General features: G+C 42.1%; 2 long non-coding RNA genes across 2 annotated transcripts; both read right to left on the bottom strand.

The window, feature by feature from the left end:
- Window positions 1–11,905: 11,905 nt before the first annotated feature.
- Window positions 11,906–12,608, bottom strand: LOC115588366 (uncharacterized). The gene is made up of 2 exons (XR_003985326.1): window positions 12,467–12,608; window positions 11,906–12,232 (listed from the first exon to the last, which is right to left on the bottom strand). It is a non-coding gene; the product is annotated as an uncharacterized LOC115588366 (long non-coding RNA).
- A 21-nt stretch (window positions 12,609–12,629) lies between these two features.
- Window positions 12,630–14,043, bottom strand: LOC115588359 (uncharacterized). Its single transcript, XR_003985317.1, has 3 exons — window positions 13,838–14,043; window positions 12,907–13,227; window positions 12,630–12,690 (listed from the first exon to the last, which is right to left on the bottom strand). It is a non-coding gene; the product is annotated as an uncharacterized LOC115588359 (long non-coding RNA).
- Between the last annotated feature and the right edge of the window lie 855 nt (window positions 14,044–14,898).

Here is a 14,898-nt window from a genome sequence, read left to right as displayed (position 1 = left end):
AGACTTAAACCTCAGCTCCTGGCTGTCTGGTTCTTGACCAACACCCTGTCTCCTGACAACAATGGGGCTACAATTATAATTCTTTTTTTTCTGGTGGGTGGCTGCTTATCCTCCTTGTTTCCAGGCTTTCTGGTATGCTGACTGTAGATACTGGTGATTACACCTGGGGCGACAGAGCCTTTTCCATAGCCGCCCCCTCCCTCTGGAACGCCCTCCCCAAACACATCCGTGACTGTTCTAACCCATCCACCTTCAAATCATTACTCAAGACCCACCTTTTTAAATCTGCTTTCAACCTGCAATAATAGCTATCTTCTTGTGCCCCCCATCAGTTTTTTCTTTTTGTAATCACAAACACACACAGTTACTTGCATATTGTTTGTTTGTCCTTACATGTACTTTTTATTTATTTCTCTATGTATTTTTCCTCTGTTTTTGGTTTTATGTAAAGCGTCTTTGAGAGCTGTAAAAGCGCTGTACAAATAAAATGTATTATTATTATTATTATTATTAGTGATGCATGGGTCAACCCATAACCCATGGGTCCCAGGAAATGGGTCAAGTGGGTTTGGGTCAGCTTGACCAGAAAATATCATAATATTTGAGATTAATCACTTAAACATGTGATTAGTATTATGAACAATCTTCTAACATAACATGATCTAAAGAAAAACAGAAAACAAAAAATATGTATAATTGAAAAATAGAGACTAATATGTTCAAGATAGTGCAGGTACAAAATCTACAAAATAAATGGAGCTGACCAGCCCTCCATCAGGGAATGGAGGGCTGGTCGACTCCAATTATTTTATCTGTAAACCTGATTGTCCATTGCAGTCTGTTATTGTCCTGTTTGGTTGCAGATCTTGACGAGACAGTGATGGAAATGCAGAGTACAGACTTAGGATCCAGGTGTAGAACTGGATCAGAGGCTCCAGAGCTATCGCAGGAAGTCCAACCTCTGCTGGGCCTTTTTCTGAACAATGTCTTTGTGGGAGGACCACTTAATGTTCTAGAAGATTGTGTCCACAGTAGACACCGTGCTGCCGAGGATTGTGGGTGGTAGGAGTGTAGGGGGGCTTCTCCAGAAGACAACTGGATCTTGAGTGGGTTACGCTCCAGATGGTTCTGACCACACCAGAGGGCCAGCTGTTCCACCTCCCATTTCTATGCAGACTCATCATCATCCCAGATGAGACCAATGACTGTGGTGTTGTCTGCAAACTTCAGGAGTTTCACAGAAGGGTCCTCTGAGGTGCAGTCATTGTGTATAGGCAGCAGAGCAGAGAGTGGATGGAGGGCACAGCCCTGGGGAGCATCAGTGTTGATAGTCCAGATGCTGGATGTGATTCTCACCAGCCTCACCTGCTGCCTCCTGTCAGTCCAGAAGCTGGTGATCGACTGACAGGTGGAGGCTGGCAGTCTCCTGTACTTGGTAATGTCCTGCAGGCCTCTCCAAACTGAGCTAGGGTCATTGTTTAGCTGTTTCTTAGCTTCGTAGCTCCTCTTAGCTACCCTGATCTCCTTTGTCAGGGGGTTTCAAGCCTGCTTGTACAGGGTCCCGTCCCCTCTTCTGTAGGCCTCTTCCTTGGCCTGATGCAGCTGCCTGACTTTAGGTGTAGGTGTATGTGTAGATGGTCTGTAAACTCACAAAAAAGTATGTAAGATGTCACAGTGTCATTAGTTCATCAAGTTCTGAGTCTGCAGCTACAGAAACAATCCAATCAGTGCAATCAAAGCAGGCCTGTAACTCCAGTTTGACCCTTCCAACCGCACTGTCCTCACTACAGGCTTAGAAGTTTTTAATTCCTGCCTGTAGGTGGAGATGAGATGGAGCAGACAGTTAGTCCTTCAGCTGAACACGGAACAGGACAATAAATGATCCAACGTGTTGCTCTCCCACCAGGGACAAGTATGATATTAACCTTCTGGACTAGACGGACGCGCCGGCATAGTCAAATCACATGACCAATTAAAGATAGCATAGCAGCAAGACGCAGACACCACCTTTCCTATTGGTGGAAAAATGCAACAAATTCAACAAAACAAAAAAGTGCATGGCAATGCATGGCATTTGGTTGCTGAGAAAGAGGAGAAAGTTGTATGAGGGGTGGCGGCGAAAGAGTGACAGTGATATCGATAGCGAGTTTTGAGAGTGAGATTTGTGACATTTAGGGCTCTATCTTAACGATCTGAAACGCAAGTATCTGTGGGCGGATCTCAGGCGCTGTTGCTATTATGCCGGCGGGATAAATGACTCTTGCACCCGACGCAAATCTAAAATGGGTTGGTCTGAAGTAGCTACATTAGTCATAGGTGTGGTTTGGGCGTAACGTGCAATAAACCAATCAGAGCGTCATCTCACATTCCCTTTAAAAGCAGGCGCACTTGTTCCATGGCGGATTGCTATTATAATGGCGAATTTGCCAGGCGCACGCCAGGAGCAGTTCACAGCCGAGGAGACCGACGTTCTCGTCAGGGCTGTAAAAGACCGAGAAGCTTTGGTTAAATGGGCGTGGGAGGAAATTGCCACAATTGTTTCTAAGGCTGGCATCCCCAGGACATCACACCGGGCATCGGGAGCAGTGCGCACGGGCCGAGCAGTGCGCAACGGCCAGCTGATGAGGGAGCAGCGCAAACACCAAGGTGCAGAGGATCCAGACCCACTACACGCCGTGGCAGCATTGTCAGACCGGACCGCACTGTCCGGGATGCAGCAAGGTATTAATGCCCATCTTGACGGGGTGGCGATTTTGCTTCGGCCTCTCAGGCGCATCGCCTCAAGTCTCCAAACGCACCACCTGCTCCTGTCGTGCCCCTTCCTCCTCCTCCTCCCACTCATCTCTGTCTACCCACTCCACTAGGACCACATCGCACATTGCCACTCCTGGACCCTCACGGCTACGGCGGGCGCGTCTCATATCAGAGGGAAAAAGAATTAGTTCTTCTGTTTAAATTATTTCAACTTTTTTTGTATGGTTTGCAAAAACGGGAACTGCTTCCTTGTAGATGAGAGAAGCAAAGTGTATGCACGTTGAGCACACGCTACATTATGGCCAAGCATGCGCCCTTAAAATACTGCATCTGAATAAGCGCCACTGACTTTAGACTAGGTTTTTCCTGGTCTGTTGCGGAATTGTTTTCTGAAACAGCAAAATAGCGCCAGTGAACATTTGCGCCGGAACACGCCTCCTCTTTTCGCTGAATCGCCCCCGGGAGCGCAAATTCATTCCCTAATTTAAGGACGTGCGTCTGTGGAGGGAAAATTCCAATGTGCGCCGAATGCAAAATAGGAATTACACAAGCGCCAGTGTACAAAGTCAATTGCGCTTAGTGCAAGATAGAGCCCTTAGGGTATTTGGAATGTATAGTCAATGTACAGTGTAGTCCATTTTTCGAATTGTGTGCCCAAACAATGACGCGACTACTGAATGTGGAGCAGGCAGTGCAGCTCTTCTTCTAGCTAGAAGGAGCAGAGGCATTGCCTGCATTTTAATGTAAATAGTTGTATATAACTTTGAACATTTAAGAAACATATGTATGAATTAAGCAAAGAACAGCTTATGTTTGCGTTCTAAGTTGTACATGTGTTTTGTGGTTTTCACAGTAAATATCTAACTTTTGCCTACTCAAATTTGATGTTTTTTGTGTGATTTTGGGTCCAGTGTGATAATACAGTATGTCAAAATGAAAAAAAAGAACTGTACAGTCACACATGACACCAAACAAGGCAAGGTACAGTTTTTAAGGTGAAATATAAAGGTAAAATCAAAAGTAGTTGGCCAATTATACCCCAGAGAGTAAAAAATATCCTACTTTGAACATTTAGAATAAATATTATTGAAATAATAAGGATGATAATTATAAAAGTAATAAGGCAACTACAGCAGCTAAACTATGAAGCTAAAACACTAAGACAAACTCAAGCAGCAAACAAGCAACATTAATAAGCTTATTAAGAAACATTTACACGTGTGTTTGTGTGTGTGTCAAAGAGATAAAGACATAGATAAATAGAGCCAAGATGGCAAAGAGCCAAGATGGGTGACACAATCTCTTGGAAGATGACTTCAGGGAGTGTTCAAGCCTGCAGGAGGCTTGAATAAACCATGGCAGACACAATCTGTCTCACATGTTCTTTTGAATACACACAATCAGAGGTGTCAAAAGTACTCACATTTGGTACTTGTCCCTTTAAGTAGAAGTATAGATACTTGTGTAAAAAATTACTCTAGTAAAAGTAGAAGTACTGATTCAGCTCGTTTACTCAAGTAAAAGTAAAAAAGTACAGGCTCTGAAATTTACTTAAGTACAAAAGTAAAAAGTAAAAAATATTTTTTGCCATCAATGATACACAATACCTCTTTTGATAACTCAACAAAACGAAAAGTTCTTGGCACACAAAATAGGATAGTTTTTTTCCTTTATTAACAACCTGCACAGTTTTGGTACAGAGAAAAATAAATAAATCACTGGTCTGTTTGCTGCAAGTTAAATTTCAGACAGAATAATCAAGACTGAATTAACCAGAGGTCCTCAGGAGCACCTGGATAATTCAGCTTTATAACAGCTTTGGTACTCTCAATACTATACTTAACATATTACTTTTAACAGAATTTGTATCTTTTAACACTCTATATAGAAAAAACGTTTGTTTTGACAGGCTCAATTTACGCCAATGTGCAAATCAGTTTTCCATTTCAGCAACAGAACTTAAAACATAATGATCAACATGGAAACTAGTTTAATCAAGTTGTTTTTCTTTGTGAGATATTCACTCATCCCTACAGGAATCCCAAAATTGTTTATTTAGCCGATCTGGTTCTCAAAGTTCTTTGAAACCAGGCATGTACTTTTGGGTCTGAAAATCAGTCCTGCAGTGCTAAAAAGCCTCTGGCAGGCAGCTGAGGCAGGTAGAGGTGTGTTGAGCTTCAGTGACACGTTGCAGACTGCTAGGAAAGATTTCAGGGCATCCATGGTATCATCCGGACAGGCCAGGTAGGACTCTAGCTTGGTTTCCTACAGTTTATGCTGCTTGGATGGGCCTTCATCTGAGGGCGACTTCCTCTTCAAAGTAGGTGCAGTGAGGTTTTTGTATCTCTCCAAGTGACTCACGTGCTTTCTGTAGGAGTGACAACACACACATATAAGACACAGACGTACACAAAGATAAGAGAAAAGTGCTTCACCTGACAGAATTGTTATATAAATGTTTAACGTTGTCTTTGTGCGGAGTTGACGTAGATGATTAACAACTACTGGCACACAGGGGACGTTAGCCTTCAGACCTTTCGGCTTAAAAGCCTTTTCTGACAGAACATGTTCTGAAGAGTAACGTTTTACAACAGTGGCAAAACGGAAATTAATTGAGGATTATTGGGTTGTTGTTTTTTTTAACCGAGCGCTAGCTAGTGTTAGCTCTATAGTATCAAAATAATGTGTTCCCATAGCATTGCTAACGTTGTAAACTGGTCTACAAGAAATGCTAAATGAGCTAATGTTAACAACTTAAAATACACCTTACCTGGGTGTGTTTATTCAGATTTGACGGAGAGTTCTTGAACGCCAGAAGCTTGTAGTTTTTAGGTTGGCACAGGGCACAACGCATTCGCCATGAATCATTCTTGAAGCCGACAACCTCAAACAGTTCTCTTAAATAAGGTCATGGAGGGAAATGTCTTGCTTCTGATATGATGCGTCTACGTTCCCTGGTTGGTTCACTTTCTTCCTCCATGTTGCTGCTGCAAGTTTTCTCTCTAACATAACCTGTAACTCACGGCGCTTCTCTCCGCGGTTGACTGTCCCTCTCTAGGTAATTACGTCTTACGTCGTGTCGTCAACCGCGGAGGAAAAAAAAAAAAAAGTAACAAGCCTCTTTTGACAATGTAAGGAGTAGAAAGTACAAAAGAATTTTAGTAAAAAGTAAAAAGTCGTCAGAAAAATAAATACTCAAGTAAAGTACAGATACCTGAAAAATCTACTTAAGTACAGTAACAAAGTATTTTTACTTCGTTACTTGCCACCTCTGCACACAATACAATGTTCCAAAAGGTGGTCGTGCTACTACGGGACAATTGATCAAATGGTATGGTGGTAATAATACTTTGGGACGCAAGTATCTAATGTTTTAACCAGGTCATTAACCATAAGTCCCCAACAAGTGCTCAAAAGTTTAAGTGTATGTGTCACTCCGAACATACACTACATTGCCAAAAGTATTCACTCTGCTGTCCAAATGAAATCAGGTGGTCCAATCACTTCCATGGCCACAGGTGTATAAAAGCAAGCACCTAGTGTCACAGGGGGACTGTGTTCTGTGGTGGGACCAGTGAGGGGCTGTTTTCAATCTACTTTGTATGACTCAAAATGAATAAAAAAGTAGTTAAAACAGTGTGTTTGTGCAAGCAGCCACATACCTGTCTAGTCTAGCTACCGGAAGACGCAGATGTCAACAAACAGGTAAGTAGCTGCTTGCACAAACACACTGTTTTAAATACTTTTTTATTCATTTTGAGTCATACACACTACAGTGCTGTGTTGTAAGGCGTCTGCTGATGTTGCATAACTTTTGGTGTGAGATGTGGAGCATGTTAAGACAATTAAAACACAGTGTAAACAGGGCCGTAGCCAGGATTTTTGAAATACCGAGGCCCCCCTCGGTATTTTGTTTGGTATAGGCTATGGTGATAGATAGATAGAGATAGAGAGAGAGAGAAAGAGAGAGAAAGAGACGTAATAACAAGTACACTAATACCAAAGCTTACAAGAACTCTTACCCTTTTCTTCATCAGAGCAGTGACTCTGGCCTTTGTATGTAGCCGGGTCATGGGCTGATAATGGACCTGACTCCACATGCATCTCACTGGTTCCTTCTCCTGCTCTCTCTCTCTCCTCTCCTCCTGTCTCTGTCCCTTCAACCTCTTCATCTCTCTCTCCTGTCTCATCCTCTGTTGAATTTTTAAAATGAAATGTCTAAGTGCACTACTGAGTCATGACCTAATATTTTAATGCCATGTTCAGTCACATTATTACTTATCCATCAAAACATCCACATAATATTATTGATGGATAATTCATACTGTGACTGAACATGGCCTTAAAATATTCTGATTCATTGCATGTCCTTTCATTTTTTTAGCCTAGGTTACATTTACAGTAGGTTACAGGTTAGCATCTCTATTGGCTATCTGTTGCAGCTGTAGGCTAGTTCCATATTTTTCTCATTCTCTTAGCTTAGAACAGTTCTCACCAAAAAATCTTTTGACTGAATGTTTTTTCGCGCTGTAGCCAAGTCATGTTACCAATTTGTAATTTGTGAAACATGTTACAGGGCATTTTACTTGACACGTGCTAAAAAAAGATTTACAGCCTCACCACACACCATGTTCTCTAATGCAGACATCAAGTTTAAATATTTGACCAACAGTGTTTTACAGGAGGAGGATCTGAACAGCTGTTATATTCTCACTTAAAATGTTTTTTGTCTTTTCCGTGTAATTTTCAATCTATAAGATCAAACCATGCCATTTTCTCTCAAGTTTTACTCTTTCAAATAATCAACCATCTACAGAACTTTTCAGTACACTATATTTTTCTACTTCTTCTTCTCATCATCATTATCATTAATTATTATTGTTATTAATAATATTGTTTAAAGTGAGGCAGCACACGCTGGTAACGACACCATTGGCTGTAGAGTGTGACAATCTGTCAATAAAAATCAGCCACATGTTCTCCTCTGACCTACACTGATCTCATAAGTCGCCTCTGTGAAGTTTGAATGACGGAAATCCGTCGTAGCGCCGCAGAACTTTAATCCATGCAAATGATAACTTGGGTTGATGCAGCCTCTTACCACTACGTTGCATCTTTGCTCCGATTCATTCAATTGCCGTTCTAAAAATAGCCTGCAGACCTCACCTCGCAGTATCGTTATCTTCCTGCTGTCAACTGAAAATGTCCCGCGATTTCCACCGGTACATCGGATAACTTCCTGCGTGCGGTTTCAAAATAAAAGCTGTCGGGTGTGTTAATATGATGCTGTTTCTTCTATTTTATTCTCTCAGAAATTTTTACCGAGGTCCGGACCTCGGTGACCTCATAGCTGGCTACAGCCCTGAGTGTAAAGTTCTGACCCCATGCTGTTAGCTGTCACTGCTAAATCTCCGTTCATGGAGCTCTGTAATGGTTGGACAAAATGTGTTCGCGTCTTCAGTACTGGCAAGTCAAGGGTAGCTTGAGCAATGAAGCTGTATGTTTAAATCGACCGAAGTTCTCCTTTAACCCTCGTGCCCTCCTCGGGCATTTTTGTACATTTTTCTCAACTTTTTTTTTTGATTTAGCGATAATTTTGGCATGGATTTTTGCAGGAACTCTTCTCTTTAATCAAATTTTTGAAATCCAGTGTCTTTTACGCTTGCATGTCTTTTATTTTCCTGTAATGCATTTTACACCCTCTAACCACCTTCGTGGCAAAAATGTACACGCACAAAATCTGCCATAAAATCCTCATACATCAATATTTTTTTCTGCTTTTTTTTTTGCTTGAATCCCTTAGTCAGCTTATTCTCTGATCAAAATGATCAAACATTCAATAATTTTTAGGATTTTAACCCTTTAAATGCCAGTTTAATTATTTGAATTACTAATTATTTAAAAAAAACACAAACAATTTATTATTTTCCATATAATAAGTAGTAGGCTGATGGGGCTTTAGTGGTGATTAGAGACTTTGATATATCAAATATTAGCAACAAAATTGATTTGATTGCATTAGTATATTTTATGTAGTAACAGATACTCCCTCTAACCACCTTCGTGGCCAAAAATGCCCCATTGACTTCCATTAAAACCACATTTTTAAATCTCACTGCCATTACGGAAGGGATGTGGAGGCGGTGGAGGATTATAAGTACCTTGGTGTTACCATCAACCACAGACTGGACTGGAGATCTAACACTGAAGCTGTGTACAAGAAGGGGATGAGCAGACTTTACTTCCTGAGGAAGCTGAGATCCTTCAACGTGTGCAGCAAGATGTTGGAGATCTTTTATCAGTCTGTGGTGGCCAGTGTACTTTTCTTTGCTGTGGTTTGTTGGGGAAGCAGCATCGGAGCCAGCGACACCAACAGACTCAACAAACTGATCAGGAAGGCTGGCTCTGTGATTGGCTGCAAACAGGACACTCTGGAGGCTGTGGTGGAGAGGAGGACACTGAAAAAACTGTTATCCATCATGGATAATCCTTTCCACCCTCTCCAACTCACACTGGTCAGACAGCGGAGCACCTTCTCCGGAAGGCTGCTTCAGTTTCGCTGTCGTAGCAATAGATACAGGAAATCTTTCCTGCCACAAGCTATCACTTTATATAATAACTCTCTCACCTCTGCCTGACAGAGAACTCTAGTCTCTCTACTGTTTTGTTGTATATATTATTATTGTTATAGTATATTTTGCATATTTTGTTTTGTTGTATATATTATTATTGTTATAGTATATTTTGCATATTTTGTTTTGTTGTATATATTATTATTGTTTATTGTTTATAGCACACTGTGCGCTGTATATATACACTATGTATATATTGGATTCTATTTATGTTATGTACGAAGTGTTTTATTTGCGGACCCACTGCTGCTGTAACAAAATAATTTCCCAGTCTGGGATCATTAAAGTAATTCTATCTATCTATCTATCTATCTATTACAGTATAACACCATGCATTCTGTAATGTCAGCATGCCATTTTATGGCAGTGTATGTGTGTGTGTGTGTGTGTGAAATGTTTTTTAAATCAACATCTGATTCATCAGTGTGAACTCTTATTGTGCAAACTGCAACAACTTTGGAAATTAGACAACAAAAAACAAAATAGAACATATGAAATATGAACAAAATATGAAATATAAACAGAAATATCCAGGAATTGAATATACAATGTGTGTGTGTGTGTATGGCGTTAGAATCGTTTCAAAAAGCGTGCGCACCTATCAACTGATCGTGTCACTTGCGCCTGCTTTGACGCCTGTGCAGCAAGCCGCGCCTGACGTGTAATGTAGTTTCCTCATTAACTTATAATGGCCCCCCGTTCACGCGCACGTTCACGCGTGATGACTGCTTCACGCCGGTAATCACACGACGCGTGGTGACTACATGAACATTCATGCGTCTTTTTGCAAAAGCACGTGTTAACGCTCGCATGAAGATGATTGAACATTTTTTTCACGCGCGTACGCGGAAATGACGTGCGCAAACTCTGTCACACGTAACAAGAAGCTGCGTACGTATGAAGCAGCGTGCGCACGTCTGTCTTTCACTGTTTGACAAATGTTGTTAGGTGTTCACACGTACGTGCGGTCGCAGACTCTGAAGCTTCGCAGCCGGAAGTTGATCTGCACCGTGCGCACCAGTCCGCGTACATGAACGCCTCGCATAGTCGTTCTGTGTTCCATTTTCATCCAGTAGATGGTGCAATCGATCCAATGCGAGATACAGACATGTAGGCTTTTGCATGACATGATTCATTTTAACCCCGGAGTGAGGGGACAGCCTTCCATTCCGACACACCCTTCCATTGCGAAACAGCCCCACTCCGAAACACCGCTGTTCCAAAATTGATTTTCAAGTTTACATTACTTCCTACATCAAAAACTGCCGTCCGCTCACCGGCCGCACTCACACAACTCATTATTTTTTATTGCTAATAGACCTATGTCACTATCTTCATTTATTATGTATATTTTTGCTTGCAACAAACACATTTAAACGTTTGTCTAATCTTTTACATGCACTATCCGTGGTGCTGGAATCCCCACTTCCAGCCGCACTCTCACAACTCTGAAATAAACTGTGGCCCATGGGTGCGATCTGCCGGGGAATGACCCCTCTGCTCGTCCGTTTTAACATAACTTGTCTTTGTGGAAGGTTAACAAGGTATGAGTGGATCGAGCACTGCTGCTCAGTTTGTCTTTGAAAAAAAAGCAGAGGAGAAGACAATAGGCTACCTATGTATTTTTGATTCAATAAACATGAAATTGATTGTGTATCCATCTCTTATAGCCATAGACGGATTATCATGACCACAGGCCTACACACGCAAACTGTGCGCACGCAAAGGCACTGTAAGGCAAGGGCGCAAAGGCTGTTACATAATTACATTGAATGTAATAATGTCCGCAAACGTAATAAACCTCAAACACCTACTAATACTACTGACCATGCGTGCAAAATCCAGCTGCTGACCCTCCGCTCCGCTGTCACACAACGGATCCCTCTCTATTGTAATTGTTTGCCCGAAAAATAATTTCCATGAAGAAAACATCGCCTGATATTTAAATTCAAATTCCCATTGACAATACAAATCTCAGGAAATCTGGATGTATTGCTCATTTGGACACACAACACTTATCAGTCTACAGGCAAGAATCAAGAATCTAAAGGTTTATTAATTCAATACATTTCCAATTCGCTTTATTGCCATAAATGCCACAACTATATTGCTAAAGCAATAACGAACTAACGAAAAGAATACCTAGCACAGTACCGTTATACTTACTGTATGTGTTTATGTGAAATAATAATAATAATACTAATAATAATAACTTTGAACATTATCAGTAAAGTTATCAATCTGTGATGTAAATAACAAAATGCAAACATTACAGACTTCTAACCATTTTTCTAAAAGTCTCTGTATTTTAATTGAGAATATTTTTTTATATAAATTACAGAAAAGGAAAAGAAAATATGATTTGTTTTACCTATTTCGGCCATAAGCGGTCATATTGACCGCACATCATTTCGCGGGATTTCATTCATTGTCTCTCTTGTCTCTGACCTGGCTCTCATCTACGCTGACGTATATGACGTGTGTTTCCATAACCAAGAAAGTGCTTGGAGACCGTAAAGGGCATTTAAAACAATATTTATTCACAGAAATTATAGATTATTATATAATTATTGTGGTGACTTGGTAACACCGATTCTCCACAACCACCGCTGTCTTCCACTTGCACACTGTCCTCTGCCGGGCGCAGACTCGGGAGCTGTGGGGGAAACGAGATGGCAGTCACTGCACTTTTAAACCCAATACATGCACACCACTTCATTTACGTCCTAAGATCGTTGCTCACATGATGGGGCAGAGTATCAGCTGTTCACCGTCACCTCGGGCCAACATCACTCTCGTCATTGGCACCACTGCTGTCACACCGTCCTTGGGCGCCGCCTCTTACGCTGTCATGTGTGGGGGGGGGGGGGGCTTCAGTCACTGTACTTTTACACACATTCACGACCAGGGATCACTACTCGCACAATGGAGGCAGAGTAGGGATGTAACGTATTGGTAATACCACGATATCGTGATAACAAAAGTGTCTCAATATTATTGTGAACATGCAGGGTATGAAATGACGGCAAATACTGTAGATTTTGATCTCATTACATCCCTAGGGCAGAGTATAAACTCACATTTCAATTTGTCCAACAGTCAATGCCCGTCTGCTGGCGACAGCTGTCGTTCTCTTTCTCCTGCTCCTTTCCCCGTGGATCTCACACTCCTCTTCCTCTGTCTGCTCACTGCAGGTGTAACTGGGTCGGTCTGCAGGCCCCGCCCACTCTGCTGTGTTCGGGTGTAGAATCAGACACTGGCAACTCTTGTCAAACCCTGGTTTAGCCCTGTATCAACAATACACCTGACATGAAAAAGGACAAGTTTAGTGTAGGTATATAAAATGGTGAAAACCAGACACAACGTTACAGGCAACACTATTTTGTTAAGCTCTCAAAACTCAGTTCTACGGGTGCTTTTCACCAGTGTGACATGTGTCTGAGTGGATCTGTTGTTAAACTATATTGTTAAAAGTTCACAATCATGATTTGGGTTCAAAGATCACATAGATACTGCTTACCTGATTCAGAATTGATGTGCAGTCTGATAGCTAGTCTTCCCACAATGTCATGATCCCCCGGTGGGTTTAACTGGTGACTGTGTTATCTGGTGGCCTTCTCTCGTTGTAAGACATGTTACGAATGTGTTGTGGAGATTTATTCTAAGGACTGTATGGTAAACTGGACTGAATCACTTATGGCCGCTGGGTTAGAATTAGTTCCTTTTAGTCCTTTTAGTTTTAGTTCCTTTTAGTTTCGCAATTGCTGATTAGGAATGGTTGATGGTGTGAGTGTGACAGATGAGTATGTGTGTGTGGAAGGTATATGAAAGTTGTGTGGTTCTGTAACAGAGAATAAAAAGCAGCTATCAGAACAGCAGGTACATGGTTAACTATACAGTACCAGGAATGGTAAACAACCAATAGAAATAAGAATGAATCATTCAGCTTAATTCACAACAGCCAGGTGCTAGCACGTCTCTCCCTCTCAGCAGCAGCAGTCAGGACGGCAAAGAAAAAGAAATATAGCCTGAGTGAAGCGCTGGAGCCGTGGGCCGATTCCCGTCACTGACAACTAAAGCCTAACGTTAGACTGTAGACTGTTGTGGTCGTGAGCTAACTCGATGCTAACTTTGGCTAACGGTGGCGGTTAGCATCCGCCGCTAATACCGTCTTCCCAGCTGACCACAACGGCAACATAACACCGGAGGCTCCCGGTGTTGGTGACAGAGGCACCAGCGCTTCTCTCGGACTGTATTTCCTTACCTTTGTGGTCCTGGTAACTGCTGCTGTCAGGGGCAGGAGGCTAACGTTACAGAGTTGAGCCCGAGAGGAAGGGCCCAGTTTCATTGTTTTGTTTACAAACTGTAACAAGCAATACTCCAGACTCTACTTTTAAACTTACACAACACAAATGACCTATGTATTTATACGTAAATATTACCCCAGTCACCTTTCTCATCCTCCGTCTTCTTCTTCTTCTTCTTCTTCTTCTTCTTCTTCTTTTGAATTTCCGGCAGGCAAAGTATGGCTCACTGCTGCCTCCCCTGGTTGATTAAAATGAAAAGGCCAACTACGTGAGGCGTTCATGTACGTGAACTGGTGTGCGCGCTGCAGATCAACTTCCGGCTGCGAAGCATCAGAGTCTGCGAGCGCACATACATGTTGTGATGTTATGAGTATAGTAACATGAGAACTACATTACCCAGCATGCCACAGCAGTTATGAGCATGCGTGGAAGCCCCGCCTGTACGTCAGTTCTAGGTAGCCATGCAGGTAGCACAAGAATGTTTACATGTTAATAAAGGATCAAGGTACTATTAACAGACCAGATATCACGCCTCGTCTGCTTATTGAAGTTAGAGCAAGACAATACATGGTGTCAGAAGTGGCCGTGAGCAGCTTCGGACGGAAGATTTGGCACGGAAAGAGGAAGAAAAAGTCTCTGGTCGCGTGAGTGCTACGGGCTAATGAAGCTACATGCTAACAGAGTTTGCTGCAGTGTGTGATGGCTACGAGCGGCAGAGGAAGTAAAGCGAGGACGAGGGACGGATCGAACAAGTAGAAGAGGATCTCGTACCTGTATTGGAGGATAACCAGCACCAGTAGAGGGCTGTGTAAGTCCCGATACCCCGACGTGCAGTCATGGATAAGCTAAGTCCACCCACTTCCATGCAATTGACTGGGAACCTTGCTGATAACTGGAAGCGTTTCAAGCAACGATTTAATATATATCTAGCAGCAAGCGGAGCTGGGGGTGATGATGAAAAACTGAAAGCTCACATTCTTTTGCATGTTATAGGAGAAGATGCATTGGACATATATAATAGCTTTCAGCTGAATGAAGCTAATCTGACTTTGACAGAGCTAATGACAAAGTTTGAAGAATACTTTGTGCCTAGACAGAACGTGACTTTTGAGAGGTACAAGTTTTCCACCCATGACCAAAAGCAAGGAGTACTATTTGACCAGTACTTAGCAGAGCTTCACACGCTAAGCAAGACATGTGAATTC

This window comes from Sparus aurata, chromosome 9, assembly GCF_900880675.1.
Source record: "Sparus aurata chromosome 9, fSpaAur1.1, whole genome shotgun sequence".
Classification (NCBI taxonomy): domain Eukaryota; kingdom Metazoa; phylum Chordata; class Actinopteri; order Spariformes; family Sparidae; genus Sparus; species Sparus aurata.
Note: the sequence above shows the minus strand (reverse complement) of the source record. Positions and strands in the feature narration are given on the sequence as shown.